The 17,646-nt window shown below is 42.9% G+C and overlaps 1 protein-coding gene across 6 annotated transcripts in view; it reads left to right on the forward strand.

Annotated features, from left to right (window-relative positions):
• LOC137374584 (NXPE family member 3-like) overlaps window positions 1–17,646 on the forward strand; it is a 94,128-nt gene that overhangs the window by 37,886 nt on the left and 38,596 nt on the right. For 2 of the 6 annotated variants that reach the window (XM_068040910.1, XM_068040911.1), the window contains exons 3-4: window positions 6,718–6,859; window positions 13,698–13,801. The exons of 2 other annotated variants lie outside the window; for them this stretch is intronic. The gene's annotated coding sequence lies outside the window, so the exon portion shown is untranslated. The remainder of the gene's footprint in view (window positions 1–6,717; window positions 6,860–13,697; window positions 13,802–17,646) is intronic. 2 more of the 6 variants (XM_068040914.1, XM_068040913.1) reach the window with 2 other exon arrangements.

Here is a 17,646-nt window from a genome sequence, read left to right on the forward strand (position 1 = left end):
TCAAATCCACCAACTGTCCCTAATTAAGGAAACTGAACCAAACGGATAAGTTTGTACTTTTATAAATTTAAATTTAACACTCAGACCAAAATCAACATAAATTAAACATGAAGCAACAGACAGATCATGGTCAATATATGTATTACAAATTACGCCTTAACTATCAGATACAACAGAGATGGGTCTCATTGTTTCACGAGGCAGTCTACCCAGAGCTTCCTCAGCTCTGTTCATGACAGTCTTGATGGCGTGGATTTACCAGTCTTTCCTTTATCCGAGTCCTCAGTGACAACCTGTGCACTGTATGGCTGGGTCTGGTTAGTCTTCTACTTTAAGTAATAGAAACAGCTCCTGGATTCAGTCTTCACTTTCTTCTGCTTGCTGGCACTCCACTCCTGTCTGATCTGCCTCGTCTGCCTAGTCTGCCTCATCTGGGGAGGACTGTGTCTCCTTTTATCTGCTTCTAACCAGGGTCAATTTCCCCAGAAACCTGAAGTTGTTTTTCCAGCTTCTGTTTCAGTTTTCGTTTCCATTTCTGTTTCAGCTCAAGGGCTGAATTTAATAGACCTTCCTGAGATGTGTTTGGAGGTGGGGAGGCCCATAGAATTGTGATGAAAGGTGGGGCGGAGGGCCCATCACCTCCCCTTCGCAATGCAATTTTGTCAGGGATGGGATAGGCTGCAGAAGTCCTTCCTGCCCAGAGGCCAATTAAGATTCTTAATTGGTTATTAATGGCCACATAAGGGCCTCTTCCTGCTACCACTGAGATTAAACCAGCAGCAGGAGGGCCTTCACCATGCAGGGAGGTCACCCAGTAAAAGGAGGCAACTTCCCTGTGAGCTTGGGGGGGAGCCTCCTCTGTGGGAATTCTGTGGCCCATGGAGGGCTGCACTGGGAAACTCTGCAGCTCCCTGAAACATCCTACCCCTGCACTAAATGCCCACCCTCCCATCCCCCCTCGATGGGGCTTCCTGCTCTTGTCCCAGTGACACTGTCTCACTTACCTTGGATCCGGGATCCAGCACTGTGTCCAAGGCCTCTTGCATTACAGACAGTGGCCACCGCATGGTCAAAGTTTCATAGATTATAAAAACAGATGGTCATTCCATGGAGGAATGTATAATGGATTTTGGCAAATAGTATAAAAGATCGACAAAATTCTATTTGCGGAATCCCTGGATCAGTGCTAGCATTTAAATTGCTGTAGTGTGCTAAGGTATCTCATGGATAGGCTCCTGGTTCTAACAGGTGTTCTGTTCTCAGAGAGGAACACCCTGTTGGATCAAATGTCTGTTGCCATTAAAAATTTCCTTCAGCCTTCCTGGAACAAGTGGAACATTTCACGGTGACACAAAGAATAGAAGACTCAATGATTGCAAGATTTCAAAATGGTCCAGATACTGGATGCAGGCATCAATGCAATGGAAGAGTTAAAAACAGACAGAATGAGGATGGAAGCACCTTTTAACAGATCTATTACTGCAGAAGACAAAAACTGGAGCCTCTTAAACTCAATTAAATGATTCCACGTGGTTCAAGCTTGATCATATTGTCCACATATGAGTTTATTACTCAGAAATAGTATCACAACTATTACAGTTATGCAATAAACTCATACAACTTGGTTTCCTGCAGACCCAAGGCTTGGGTTCTGTCGGTTGAATTTCTGATTCTCCTCTCAGCTTAACCCAAAAATGCCTGTTATTTATGCCTATGACTTTCCCTTAATGTGAGTCATATCACATGATGCCCAGAATGTATATTGACAAAATGGCCATCTTGATAGTTTAATTGCTAATCATTTTTAACCTGAGGGCTCTTGTCTGGCAATCCAAAGGGACTGGAAATGCCTTGGGCATCCCAGGTAGATAATATGATGACTGATTGGCTGCAAAGAACTCCATTTTTTCTGCTAGCCTCTGATGTTAACACAAACACTTAGCTGACAATCACATCAAGATGTGATTAACTTTGATGGGACACAAAGAACATTCTAACACACTTTCACAGTATGTGGAATAGATGAGTTAAAATGTTACCTTGATTCACTAAGGAGTGAAGACCCATGCAAGGTTAAGGAATATAAAAGCACACAGGCTTCAGTTTTGGTGATGACAACACATTGAGGTCACTAAAGAGAGTTGTAATTCCATATAAAATAGCTGTAATAAGCCATTTCATAAGTACTGATATCGTCTCTGGTGAGATACCTATGCTGTTGAGTAAAAGACACAAATGAAATGTAACATGGAACATCATAAAGCTATTATTTTTGGAAAGTCAGTGGATCTGCAGATTACCAAGTCAGGACATTATTGTAAAATAAAAACAGAAACTGCTGGAAATACTCAGCAGGTCTGGCAGCATCTGTGGAGAGAGAACAAAGAAGAAAGAACAAAGAAAATTACAGCACAGGAACAGGCCCTTCGGCCCTCCAAGCTTGCGCTGATCCAGATCCTCTATCTAAACCTGTCGCCTATTTTCTAAGGGTCTGTATCTCTTTGCTTCCTGCCCATTCATGTATCTGTCTAGATACATCTTAAAAGACGCTATCGTGCCCGCGTCTACCACCTCCGCTGGCAACGCGTTCCAGGCACCCACCAACCTCTGCGTAAAGAACTTTCCACGCATATCCCCCCTAAACTTTTCCCCTCTCACTTTGAACTTGTGACCCCTAGTAATTGAATCCCCCACTCTGGGAAAAAGCTTCTTGCTATCCACCCTGTCTATACCTCTCATGATTTTGTACACCTCAATCAGGTCCCCCCTCAACCTCCGTCTTTCTAATGAAAATAATCCTAATCTACTCAACCTCACTTCATAGCTAGCGCCCTCCATACCAGGCAACATCCTGGTGAACCTCCTCTGCACCCTCTCCAAAGCATCAACATCCTTTTGGTAATGTCGTGACCAGAACTGCACGCAGTATTCCAAATGTGGCCGAACCAAAGTCTTATACAACTGTAACATGGCCTGCCAACTCTTGTACTCAATACCCCGTCCGATGAAGGAAAGCATGCCGTATGCCTTCTTGACCACTCTATTGACCTGCGCTGCCACCTTCAGGGAACAATGGACCTGAACACCCAAATCTCTCTGTACATCAATTTTCCCCAGGACTTTTCCATTTATTGTATCGTTCACTCTTGAATTGGATCTTCCAAAATGCATCAGCTCGCATTTGCCCGGATTGAACTCCATCTGCCATTTCTCTGCCCAACTCTCCAATCTATCTATATTCTGCTGTATTCTCTGACAGTCCCCTTCACTATCTGCTACTCCACCAATCTTAGTGTCGTCTGCAAACTTGCTAATCAGACCACCTATACTTTCCTCCAAATCATTTATGTATATCACAAACAACAGTGGTCCCAGCACGGATCCCTGTGGAACACCACTGGTCACACGTCTCCATTTTGAGAAACTCCCTTGCACTGCTACTCTCTGTCTCCTGTTGCCCAGCCAGTTCTTTATCCATCTAGCTAGTACACCCTGGACCCCATGCGACTTCACTTTCTCCATCAGCCTACCATGGGGAACCTTATCAAACGCCTTACTGAAGTCCATGTATATGACATTTACAGCCCTTCCGTCATCAATCAACTTTGTCACTTCCTCAAAGAATTCTATTAAGTTGGTAAGACATGACCTTCCCTGCACAAAACCATGTTGCCTATCACTGATAAGCCCATTTTCTTCCAAATGGGAATAGATCCTATCCCTCAGTATCTTCTCCAGCAGCTTCCCTACCACTGACGTCAGGCCCACCGGTCTATAATTACCTGGATTATCCCTGCTACCCTTCTTAAACAAGGGGACCACATTAGCAATTCTCCAGTCCTCCGGGACCTCACCCGTGTTTAAGGATGCTGCAAAGATATCTGTTAAGGCCCCAGCTATTTCCTCTCTCGCTTCCCTCAGCAACCTGGGATAGATCCCATCCGGACCTGCGGACTTGTCCACCTTAATGCCTTTTAGAATACCCAACACTTCCTCCCTCCTTATGCCGACTTGACCTCGAGTAATCAAACATCTGTCCCTAACCTCAACATCCGTCATGTCCCTCTCCTCGGTGAATACCGATGCAAAGTACTCGTTTAGAATCTCACCCATTTTCTCTGACTCCACACATAATTTTCCTCCTTTGTCCTTGAGTGGGCCAATCCTTTCTCTAGTTACCCTCTTGCTCCTTATATATGAATAAAAGGCTTTGGGATTTTCTTTAACCCTGTTTGCTCAAGATATTTCATGACCCCTTTTAGCCCTCTTAATTCCACAAACAAAGTTAACATTTCAGGTCTGGGACCTTTCATCAGAACGGCATTATTGTATCCACTTAACAAAACGTGATGTTTCCCGTCAGAGAGTTAGACAAGTATTAATGGCATCAGGTGATTAGAATCATGAAGAAATAAAAGCAAATTGTCTTAAATTTACATTGACAAGTAGAGTGAGAAAATTGTCAAAGGTTAAAAACCCTCCTAAAAGATGCAGGTGTGGTTGATATAAGTATACAAGGCTAACAGAAGAGATTGTCGAGAACTGAAATCTGTAAAAAGAATCGGGGGATGCTACCACATCCTGTTGTCAGCCTTCTATTGTTACTTGACTTTAACAAGGTGGTTGCTTGGGATCTAAATTTCATTCTGCATTTTATGGACCTGGTGACCAGAGTTAGTCTTTCTACGATAATGCTTAGTAAGGGTAAAAGGGTGATTATAGCTAAAATAGAGAAATGGATAGGGACATCAATGAGGTTTCTGACTGACAATGGATGGGAATTTTCCAATGAAGAGTTCAAAGTATGAAAACATAAACATCATGGTCATTAATACCGCAGCTGAAAGTCCTTTCAGCAACAGACTCTGTAAAATGAATCATGCAGTGATCGATGAAATGCTGTATAAATTTTAGCTAATCAACCAGACTGCAAGTTGACAACTGTCCTAGCATGGGCTGTTTGTGGAAAGAATTCACGCTAGATGATAGGAGGATATAGTCCCTATCAATTGGTTTCTGGGTGAAATCCCAAATTGCCTTTTTGCATTGTGATTGTCTTCCTGCTTTAGAAGTGTTACAGACAGGTAGAAAGGGGTTTGGGTGGTTCCCACTGTTCATGTCCCAACTGACTGCAATTGTGTTTTGTTAAAAATAGGGGATTAGTCCCTGAGTGTTTTTTAAGGTCAAATAAGCAGACAAATGACAGTTCTGGTGAAAGGGCACAGACCTGAAATGTTAGCTATGCTTCTCTCGACACAGATACTGCCTGACCTGCTGAGTATTTCCTGCACTTTCTGTTTTTTTTAAGACAAAGGACAGCTTTTCTTGTAGGGTAAAAAAGGAAAACGATTTATTTTTACACATTTCCCAAAATGGTCACAACCTCACTCATACACCTATTCACTCACAACACATTCACAAGAATGGATAGATATAGAGAAAGAAGTAGGTAGTTTAACACCCAAAGTGAAGTAAGTCCTTGTGTTTACAGTAAACCTGTTGAATTTTCTTAGGTGGAAAGTCTTTTTTAAAGGAGACCTGTTTGTAGTCTTGAACTTGTTGAGGTGTTGTAGAGTTCTAGTTGTGTACAACTCAGCACTAAACTGGTGGTGTGGATGTTGTTACCTTTACAAATGGAGAGTCATAGAGTCAGTTATACAGCACAGAAACAGGGTCTTTGGCCCATCGTGTCTGTGCTGATCATCCAGCACCCAACTATTCGAATCCCATATTCCTTCACTTGGCCCATAGCCTTGTATGCTGTGGCATTTCAAGTGCTCATCTAAATATTTATTAAATGATATGAGGGTTCCTGCCTCTTCAGGCAGTGCATTCCAGATTCCAACTACCTGCTGGGTGCAAGTCCTAAAGTCACTTTGTGATGTTTCTGCTGTAATGACATTTCAGTGGTTGTTCAGCAGGATTCTTCTTGCTTTGCTGGATCTCTTGCACAACCTCTAACTGGACCGCTTGCTTGATCTCCCTTCTCTCTCCAGAGGCCTACCATTTAAAGGTAAAAATCCATCACATTGGAGTTTTTGTTAGGAGACAATGGCCCTCTACCCTGGTGTGACCACACAATGACCGGGTATGATAACCATGACTATCAATTGATGTCTTAATTGGGCTCATTCTGTTAACACTATACCAGTTCACACCTGTACATTTTTGTGTGGGCTGTGAGTCTACCTGTCCCCTTTGTTAGTTCATTCATGTCAATAACATGTCAATATGCAATAGTGCTCCTTTCAGATTCAACGGGGTTCTCCCCAGAGCTATTTCAGACAAGGTTTATGAGTTCCATCTTAGTAGATAGGTTTGTTGGATTTCCAGTACATAAGGGGTCACATGACCACTATTCCATTTTTAACTCTGGTGCATGTGTCCATGTTCTTGTGGTTTTGTTTAACAGTTGTCTGGCAAACCCCCCACCTACCAAGACTGAGGCACACATTATTTCACCACATGAACATTAAAACTTAAAATTTCAAGCCCCTGACTGGAAGGACATTTACATAGTACTTGCAGTGTTGGAACAAAAGGGAGCCAGTCGTTGCTTCCCCAATACACAGAAGAAGTGATCAGACCAGTTTTAGTCACATGACTGTTGAGATTTGAACTTCCAACAAAGGATTCGAACTCAGAACGCCATGTGCTCCTGATACTGAAGCCAAAATTACAGCCTCTCCTGTCTGCCTGATCTCATCTCTTTCTCAGGGAACTGAATCTTGTGAAGACATGTGAAGCTCAAAGAGGAAAGTTTCCTACGTGAACAAGGTTTAAGTAGAATACTGATTCCCAACAAAACGCAAGAATTACCTACAAAAGGACTATACCGTGAGCGAAGCACAGTAACAAGGTATTGCCTCAAACTATTCCACTTTATCTTTTCTTCTCTTTTCTGTCCCTATCTGTATGTGTATATCACATGTGCATACTAGCGTGGGCGCGTCGTGTATCCGTCGGCATGAACCGTATTAGAGGTTAAGTAAGTTTAATAAATTTCACTTTTCCTCTTTCAACCAAAGAAAGCCTGTTTCTGCTCATTTCTTTGCTTTATAATTGGAAAACTGTGAACAAGAATTTACAAAGCGGGATCTCAAAACACAGTGTGTTTAAAATTAAACCCTGTTACAATAAGACCAGGTAAAGACAGCAAAAGACCCCCAGACACATTGCTCACCTGGTTATAACAGAAATTGAGTGCTATCCTCTGGAATTTTACCTACAGCCGAACAAATGAAATTGTAAGTGGGAAGCCAAATTGTTCCCAATCAAAAAGAGCAAAATATCAATACAGGCTTTCTTGTGGTTGTGTGTGATTGAATACTAACATGTCTGAAACTGAAGCGAGTAGCTCTCCAAGCCAGGGTGAAGTAACTTGGGATAAGTTAAAAGCACTGTCCTTGGAGGAGTTGAGAAAAATGGCTAAGCAGTGTGGGATCACTGTTCCTGGCAAGGCTAGGAAGTCTGAACTCCTAAGATTGGTGGCCCAACAGAATCTCATGGGGTATTGGTAGCAAAGATACAATTGGAACAAAGGAAACTTGAATTTGAGGAAACAGAAAAAGAGAGACAGAGGCAGGACAGGGAAAAAGAAAGAGCCTTCCAAAAGGAACGTGAAGAAAATGAAAGGCAGGAGAAGGAATAAGAGAAAGAGGAGAGAGAGAGGGAAAGAAAATTCTGGAAAGAATGCAAAGAAAGAGAGTTGAAGCTGCTTGAGTTAACTAGGGGGCGACAGAGTAACTCTAGTGAAAGCATGGCCAATATGGAGGAGCATAATTCAGGGCTGGGTGCAAGATTGCTAAAACTCACTCAATTAATTCCAAAATTCAATGAAGAACATGTGGAAGTGTTTTTCGTGTCCTTCAAGAAATTGGCAAGGCAGCTAAAATGGCCAGCTGAGACCTGGTCTCTTTTACTGCAAAGCAAACTAACTGGAAACTAACTATTCCTTGCCACCAGATGAGAGTTCATCAGATTATGAACTGACCAAAAATGCTATCATCGGAGCACATGAATTAGTACCCGAAGCCTATCGCCAAAAGTTTAGAACCCTCAAGAAGCAAGCCAATCAAACTTATCTGGAGTTTGAAAGAGGTAAGCAGCTGGCTTTTGACCAGTGGCTGAGGGCTTTAAAAATACAGCTCAGCTATGAGACTCTCAGAGAAGTAATTCTGTTAGAGGAATTTAAAAGTTCTCTTCCATTCTCAATAAAAACCCATGTAGAGGAGCAGCGGGTTCAGGGACTCCAAAAAGCAGCTGTTCTGATCAATGAGTTTGCTTTAATTTATAAGTTGGTTTTCCAGGGAAAACCTTTCCTAATCACCCCACAAATCCGAAAAGGACAAAGGGTGGGAAGGTGATATCCGCCCAGGCAGTCCAGAGAGAGAAAGGAAAGCAGGAGACACAGGGGGCCCTCCTCCAGCCAAAAAGGAAGGTGCTGTGAGCAAGAGTGGGACCCAGAAACCTGTGTGCTTCCAGTGTAATAAGGCAGGGCATTTAAAAGCTGACTGCTGGAAACTAAAGAGGAAACCGATAGGGTTAATCAGGGCACACCCGTTCAGTGACGTTGGGGACCTGATGGAAAACACAGAACAGGCTGTGGCTTTAACTGCAGTAAGTGAGCAACTCAGGAAACTTGCAACAGCCAATGCAGGAAAAGTTAATAGGATTCCTGATGGTTATTAGAGTTTTGTGTTTGAAGGGAAATTAACCCCATATCCCTCGAGTGGGGCAGGCAAGCCCATAGTAATTCTCAGGGACACAGGGGCGACTCGATTCCTTTTACTGGGAAAAGGCCTGACCTTTCCCCCAGAAAGTGCAGTGGACACCAAAATGGTGGTGAATGGTACTGCAGGGCAGTGTATGGCTGTACTGGTACACTGGGTGCACCTACGGCCTACTTTCGGGACCGGTGACTGTAGGGATTGTCTCCAATTTGCCTGTGCACAGGGTTGACCTGTTCCTAGGTAATGATCTGACGGGTGAAGGTGGTAGCCCCCCCCAGTAACGAAAGAAAGACCACAGGAGGTCAGAAATACAGGGCGGTGGCAGGAGACAGTCTCCTGCAGTTTCCCTGAATGTGTAATGGGTCAGGCCATGATCAAACCAGCTCCCCCAGAGGAGACTGCATTGGCACTGCAGGAAAATGACCATGAGGTCTGCCGGTCTGAGACTTTCTTTGGAACGTTAGGAGACCCAGGGAATGAATTAAATGGATTTTCCTTAGCTAAGGCTCAGTGAGCCAATCCAGTTTTGCAAGAGTTAGCACAGGCTGCCCAGTCTGAAAGTGAAGCAGAGGGAGTCCCTGACTGCTACTATTTAAAGAATGAGGTACTGATGAGGAATGGAGTTCTCCTCACAGACCTGAGGGCAAGGAGTAGACAGTAGTTCACCTGTTAGTGGTGCCGCAGAGGTACCGGGGAGAAATATTAAGAAGTGCCCATGAGACTACAGTAGCAGTACATGCCGGTATACGAAAGACCAATGCCCGCATAAGACAGCAGTTTGACCGGCCAAAACTCCACAAAGATGTGGTGGAGTACTGCAGGAGTTGCCACATGTGCCAGGTTGAGGGGAAGCCCCAATCTACAGTGAAGCCTGCACCCCTGAGTCCTGTACCGGTGTTAGAAGGACCCTCCAGCAAAGGGCTGGTGAACTGTTAGGGACCCCTGCAAAGAACAAAAGGGGGCAGGCAGGCACAGGGCCGGCAAAAGTTTAGAAAGAGAAGTTGAAAAAGAGACCAAAAGGGCAGGTTAAAGGAAGTCTGGGAAAATTCCTGGATGAAAACCACTACTGTCTGGTCAACCAACCCTGCAAAATGTGAAAAGCTAGATCAAACATGTAGACTCTAGAAGCACCCCATCAGAGTTGCTAACAGCGTTTACAGGAATCTGCAGGGACAAAGAGAGACCTCTAGGAGGGGCAGAGAAACTGTAAGGGTGATGCCTCACATAGTTGAAGTGTCACAGTAGAACGCAGTTAAGTCTGCACAAATACCTGCAGGTAGGAGTGTCCCAGAGAACAAAGAGAAGAGTAACAAAGAATCCTCCCCCACAGTCAGAGGAAAAGAGAACCACCCATCCTCTGAAGTAAAAGGTCTTTGCATGACTCAGAATCAGGAAAGACCCACCCCCCCCCCACCCCCCACTAACTCTCCTGTAAAAAAAAAAGAGAAAATTAAAGCAGCCCTGTTACCCAGGACAGACTAGTTTAAATAAGCTTTAAAATTAGTGAATGAATGGAAATGAATGAGAGAAATGCATGGTTTTCTTTCTGTATCTTATATTTCTCTCAAACTCTGTAATGAAATGCGCCGTTTTTCTTCAAATCGCACATAATTCCCCTGGGTGTGGAGGTGTCAGGCAAACCTCTCACCTGCCAAGACTGAGGCACACATTGAAGCAAGAATTACAGCCTCTCCTGTCTGACTGATCCCATCTCCTTCTCAGGGAACTGAATCTTGTGAAGACACGTGAACCTCAAAGAGAGAAAAGTTTTCTACGCGAACAAGGTTTAAGCAGAATACTGGGCCCAACAAAACGCAAAAATTACCTACAAAAGGATTATACCATGAGCGAAGCATAGTAACAATATATTGCTTCAACCTGTTCCACTTTATCTTTTCTTCTCTTTTCTGTCCCTAAATGCATGTGTAAATCGTGTGTGCATGCTAGCGTGGGTGCATTGTATATCAGTCGGCGTGAACCATATTAGAGTTTAAGTAAGTTTAATAAATTTCACTTTTCTTCTTTAAACCAAAGAAAGCCTGTTTGTGCTCATTTCTTTGCCTTATAATTGGAAAGCTGTGAACAAGAATTCACAGGGGCATCTCAAAATACAGTGTGTTTAAAATTAAATCCTGTTACAATAAGATCAGGTAAAGATGGCAAAAGACCCTTAGACACATTTCTCATCTGGCCGTAACACAGTTAACTTTTTAAATTCATATTTCTTCTATTTCATTGTTTATTTCATCACGGTTCCTTCCATGCATGACAGAAGGTTCCATTTTTTTCTGCACACTTGAATATTTTACATGAAGGCGGTCTTCAATCAAGACTGAGTCTGAGAAAATTCAGAAAGCACCAAGGCCTTGTATAAGACCATCTGAGACAGAATTTAATGCTGGGGAATCGGTGTATTATAAAGAATAGGGTCATCGACCATGGTAAGGTGATAGGTTATGATGGTAGAACAGTACTGATCAACATTGGCAATCAAACTGTTAAGGTTCATTCCTCATGATTTAATGGAATTAATTACAAATTCTCAGATTCTGATTGAAATAAACAAGGAACCTTGTACTTCAAGTGCTCGTGTGTTCTGTGATGAGGGTCTTGACGGTAGATCAAGGGCAAGATAGTAGTAATGTGAGTTATCGTGACACACAGGACGGAGTTATCACAAAAAATGGCCATTTGCCCAGACTAGGTTCTTGGGTGAAATATATTCCTGAGGGGTCTAGTGAATAGAGAGAGATGGCAATTCTGAGACGTGCAGGAAAAGCTACTGGCAAGTTTAAATATTGGTTGAATGTTGAGGATGACGGCCAAGAAGCGAAGCCCATAGACTGGCAGAATGGGGTGAAAGAGTGGAGGGGAAGCAAACATAATGCAAGTATTAATGGTGAGTCCAAATGTGACTCTTGCATGAGAAAAACAATCATGTACCGGAGAAAGGGCAAGAAGACAATCTTGCAGTAGTAGTCCCGAAAGACATAAAAGTACAAGTAGAGGTTGAATATATTACACAATGAAATGCAGAAGAGTCTCGGAACAAAAGTGGAAGCAGAAGTCTTCATGATGACGAAGTTTTATGGCTGCCAATAAACTTGAGGATAAACTACTAAGAGAGGCAAAGCAAAGGGAATTAGATAGTTGGAGTGAGTTTGGAGTTTATTCAGAGGCACCAGAAAAGGGGCAAACAGCTTTGTCACATAGGTGGATTTGTAATAAAATAAAGTCCTTGAAGATGGGACTTAGAAGGCTAAAGTGAGGCTAGTTGCTAAGGGGCTTTGAAGAGCAACTGGGTGATACAGATGTTTGGCCACATATTCATGGGAACACAGATCAATCAGCATAAAGTTCGTGTTTCTGCAGGGTGATACTTTTCAGAGGGAATTGTTAAAAAACCACCCAAAGAGGTAACAAATGCAGAAGAAAAACTATGGAAACTAAACAAATGCATCTATGACCCTACAGGGTAGGCGATGGCGCAGTGGTAGTGTCACTAGATTAGTAATTCAGAGCCCAAGCTAATGGTCGAATCCCACCACAACAGATGGTGAAATTTAAATTCAATTAATACATCTGGAATTCAATACTTGTCTAATGTGGCCATGAAATCATTGTCAATTGTTGTAAAACCCCATCTGGTTCACTAATGCCCTCAGGGAAGGAAATCTGCCGTCCTTACCTGGTCTGGCCTACATGTGACTCCAGACCCACAGCAATGTGGTTGACTCTTAAAATGCCTTCTGAAATGGCCTAGCAAACCATTCAGTTCAAGGGGAAGTAGGGATGGGCATTAAATGCTGGCAAAGCCAGCAACACCACATCCCACAAAAAATGAATTTAAAACTGATGCTTCCAGTGTATGGTATTTTTCGGTGAGATGCTGAAAATAGGTTGTATTAAACTGAACGCAGATCCTACAATGTTTATTGGTATCATAAAAGAAAACCTTCTGGCATCTTCATGAGGCATGTTAATGATTTCTTAATTTAAAATTGGGAGTCGGCTGTGGGGCTTTTAAACATATTGGTTTAGATATTAAGCTGAGTAGGTCTGGAATAACTTTAAATCAAAAATTCTATTTAGAGTAATTGTACTAGGTCATCACAGAAAGATAATGTCCTACCTAAAGAACAGGCAGAGCAATTGTGAAGCTTAATTGGTCAGTTGAACTGTTTAGGTGATCATGCTAGACCAGCTGTTAGCTTTGATGTGTTGGAGTTAAGTACTATGATGAAACACCCTAAACTCAAGAATGTTTGAAGGGCAAATAAAATATTTTAAAAAACCTAAATCTGGAGAAATACATACTTAGGTTACCATCCTTAGATGACCCAAATAACATGAAACTAGTCATTTTTAGCAGCGCTTCACATACTAATCTTCCTGATCGCTATTCTAGTGCAGTTGATTTGATAATAGTTCTTCTGGGTGAAAATGAGAAATGTTGTCCATGAGCTTGAGAAGCTAAGAAAATAAAAAAAAGTTTGTTAAAAGCACTTTGGCTGATAAAATACTAGCTTTTGTGGAGGTAGTGAATAAGGGATTCTGTTGTCAAATATTTGAAGTGAGGTTCTGTATAGAGGATCCTAAGTACATTGAATATTATGTAGATAATCCTTCACTGTGGGATAATGTACACTGTACGAAAAGTGTGAGCGAGAAAAAGGTTATGGATTGACCTTACTGGCTTGAAACAAATGCTGAAAGGAAAGGAAATCTCTAAAATAAAATGTCTGGATGCAAATCATCAACTGTCTGACTGCTTTACAAAAAGAAATGCATTATAAAGGATGTTTTAGGGGTCCTAGAGGAGAGATGTCTCTCAATGTAATTAATTGTACAGATATGTACATTTTTGATTGAATTTGATTTAACATTTTGGTTGTACATGTTAACTCTAATTTTCATTTAAAGGCAGAGAAGCGAATCCATTAATTTTATATCAATTGTATATAGGTTGTTGTGGGACAACTCGACCATCACACAAGGGGACTCAGGTACAGGTTCAATCGATTTATTCAAGCGTACGCAGGGAGAGACACCACCTCGGGTATTCCGAGGTAATACTCTAACTTTACATTCAGGAGCACAAACTTATACACCGTTTTTATCATACAATGTGTTCAAACAACGGATGATTGATAAGATTGATCATAAAACAATGGTGATTGATTACACATTTCAATGAACACATATCCTCAGCCTTATCAATACACATACCAGATGGCTCCATACTGAGCTTATTATCTCTTTGTTTCCCATTACACTAATCTTCCATGGAAATAATGGCCTCGAATTCCCGGCTCCAACCTTCGCTCCCTAATCTTGTCCTTTACCCTAGCAGCATATTTGTTTATTTTCTCAACCTGACTGTTAAATTCTGCTGAGATGCTTTTCTAAAACTCAACTTGTTTCTACTTAACCCCTTCAAGGTGGTGGGCATTAACCGGGGATTCACTTGAGCTGCTATAAAAAGACATAGACTAAAACTGTGGTTGTTGACTTAGCAAGTGTATGCTTGCACTGTAATGTGCAACTCTGTAAGTAAATATAAAAATGTTTAAAGATTGGCTTCACTTCTATCCTTCACCAACTGGTTTTCTCTAATAGAACATTTACCATTTCTCTTGCGTGTCTTGTTCTACCTCTCCTCACATGTCCCATTCTCCATCTCCTTACATGCATTCCATTCTACCACTCCTTGCACATCACATTCTCCCTCTGCTCATACGTGTTCCATTCTCCCTTTCCTCTTACATCCCAATATCTCTTTCCTCACACATCCTAGTCCCCTTCTCATACATCCCAAACTACCTCTTCTCACATGTCCTATTCTGCCTACCCTGACACAGAACAATCTACCTCAGTTCACACATCCCTTTCTACCTCTACTCTCACATGTCCCATTCTAACTCCTAACAGTGAGTTCACTGGTTGCGTTCTCCCTCTCCTCACACATCCCATTCTACTTCTCCTCACACATCCTACACCTGTTTCTGTTAGCTCCCTTTTCCTGACACAAGAGCTTGTACTTTAAGGAGATTAGATTAAATGTGCAAGGAGCTAGGAGGATGCACATAGCCTGAAAATCTGGGTTTAGATCACAAACAACACTAAAAATCCATTCGTCCCACCAAACAGTGAAATGAAACTCACATAATCTCATCTCTTATCCATTATCACTTATGAATACAGTTTTAATTTAACCTGTGGTTTCTAGGCTGGCACATGCGGCTCAGTAAATGCTAACGGTTCATTGGTCACCATCAATATGTATGATCAATAACCCAATCTGCATTAGAAACTTGCCTGTCAGAAAGAATTAGGTGTTCATGTAGGCTAAATCCATTGATAAACTTCATCCCAGACAGTGTGTGTTTATCTTGCCCTGATGGGCCATGTCAAATAGGTGTGTGGCCTCTAGTTGTTGTGGGCCATCCTGGCCATTTGGCTCCTGATTGAATCGTGGACCATTAAGAGCTGCTGAATGGGGAGCACTCCCAAGTCTGGCTTTACTCCAGTACTGGCAACCAGATGTTCCCTATCCCATCATTTTCATCCAGCTCAGCCTCTCTCCTCCCCTTATAGGCGATGAGCCATCAGGGAATTTTTCCAAGTCTCTCCCTCACCTACAACCATTGACTAATGAATTTGGAGCACTCTCAGCTTCTGAAGTTCAGTCTTTTCAGGGGCTCTGAGTTCTTGACTGGCTCCTTGCCTTCTGCCCTTCTCATCAAGCACTGCTCTCTTCCGGACACACAAGTACCTCCCACCGCTGCCCCGTCTCCCCCCACCTCCATCCCCCTGTTTAAACTTGCTGCTCCTCCAATCACAACTTCCCCTTCTCCTGCAATCACTGCTCCTTCAAACACAGACTCTTTCTCTCCTGCACTCACCTCTCCTCCAATCACAGATACCCTCTCCCCCACACTCACTGCTCCTCCAATCATTCCTGCTATATCTCCAGCTGCTGCTGTTTTTACCATTGGGTTTGATGCTCAGACCTGCTTCTCGTTTGAGCTCATTGTTGTGAGCATCCTGATTATTACGATGCGTGGTACTTTCCAGATTGTTTCGCAGCCACACACATGTGCACCTTGGAGGGAACATTGCCCCCAGAATGTTGATGGTGAGGGATTCAGTAATGGTAATGCCATTGACCGTCAAGGGAGGAAATGATTAGATTCTCTCTGGTTAGAGATGGTCATTTCCTGGCACATGTGTGGCTCAAGCCCAAGCCTGAACGTTTTCTCGGTCTTGCTGCATGCGGGTACACATTGCATTGTTAATTGAGGAGTTGTGAATAGAACTGAAGTTTGTGTGATCATCAGTGAACATCCCCACTTCTGACCTTATGATGCAGGGTAGGCCATTGATGAAGCAGCTGAGGATAGTTGAGCCTAGGACATTGCCCTGAGCAAATTCCATAGCGATGTCCTGTGGCTGAGATACTTGACTATCAACAACCACAGCCGTCTTCCTTTGTGCTAGGTATGACTCCAGCCAGAAGAGACTTTTCCCTTATTCCCATTGACTTCAGTTTTGCTAGGACTCCTTGATGCTGCACTCGGTCAAATGCTGCCTTAAATGCCAGGTGCCTCACCTCACCTCTGGGATTCAGTTACCTTTTCCATGTTTGTATCAAGGCTATAAGGAAGTTGAGAGCCAAGTGGTCCTGGAAGAACACAAAATGAGCATTGGTGAGCAGGTTATTGTTGAGTAACTGTTGCTTGATAGCAATATCGATGACAGTTTCCATCACTTTGCCGATGATCGAGAGGGGTCTGATTGAGCGGTAATTGGCTGGTTGAGATTTGTTCTGCTTTTTGTGGACAGCACACCCTGAGCAATTTTTCACATTGTTGGGTAGATGCCAGTGTTGTATCTGTACTGGAAAACTTGGCTGGAGGTGCAGTTAGTCTGGAGCATAAGTCTTCAGCACTACGTCATGACATTATTGGGGCCCTTAGATTTTACTGTATCCAGTGCCTTCAGACATTTCTTAATATTAAGTGGAATTAATTAAATTGGCTGAAGACTGGCTTCTGTGATGGCAACAACCTCAGGAGGAGACTGAGATGGATCATCCAGTTAGCACTTCTGGCAGAAGATGGTTGCAAATGCTTCAGCCTTACTTTTTTGCACTCATGTGCTGGGCTCCTCCACCTTTGAGGATGGAGACGTTTGTGGAACCGCCTCCTTCCATTCATTGTTTAATTGTCTACCACCATTTTCAAGAGGATGCCGCAGGACTTTGATCTGATCCGTTGTTTGTCGAGGTCACTTACCTCTGTCTGTAGTATGCTGCTTCCACTATTTAGCATGCATGTAGTCCTGTGATGTAGCTTCACTAGACTGGTACTTCATTTTGGGTATGCCTGGTGCTGCTCCTGGCTTGCTCTCCCACAGTCTTCATGAAACCAGGGTTGGTCCTATGACCTGATGGTAATGGTAAACGGGGGGATATGCCAGGCCAGAAAGTTACAGATTCATTTGTATACAATTCTGCTACTGATGATAATCCACATCATCTCATGGATGCCCAATTTTGAGCTGCTAGATCTGTTCTGAATCTATCCCATTTTGCATGGTGATAATGTGACAAAAGATGTCTTCAGTGTGAAGACAGCACTTTGTCGCCACAGGGACGGTGTGGTGGTCACTCCTACCAGTACTATCATGGACAGATGCAACTGCAACAGGTAGATTGGCGAGGACGTAGCCAAGTAGTTTTTTCACTCACATCGGTTCACTCACCACCTGCTGCAGGCCCATTCTGACAGATATGTGTTTCAGGATTAGGCCAGCTCAGTCAGTATTAGTGCACCAAGCCACTCTCGGTGATGGAGATTGAAGCCTTCCACCGAAAGTACATTCTGTGCCTTTGCTACCTACCCGCAGTACT

This window comes from Heterodontus francisci, chromosome 10 (assembly GCF_036365525.1).
Source record: "Heterodontus francisci isolate sHetFra1 chromosome 10, sHetFra1.hap1, whole genome shotgun sequence".
Lineage (NCBI taxonomy): Eukaryota > Metazoa > Chordata > Chondrichthyes > Heterodontiformes > Heterodontidae > Heterodontus > Heterodontus francisci.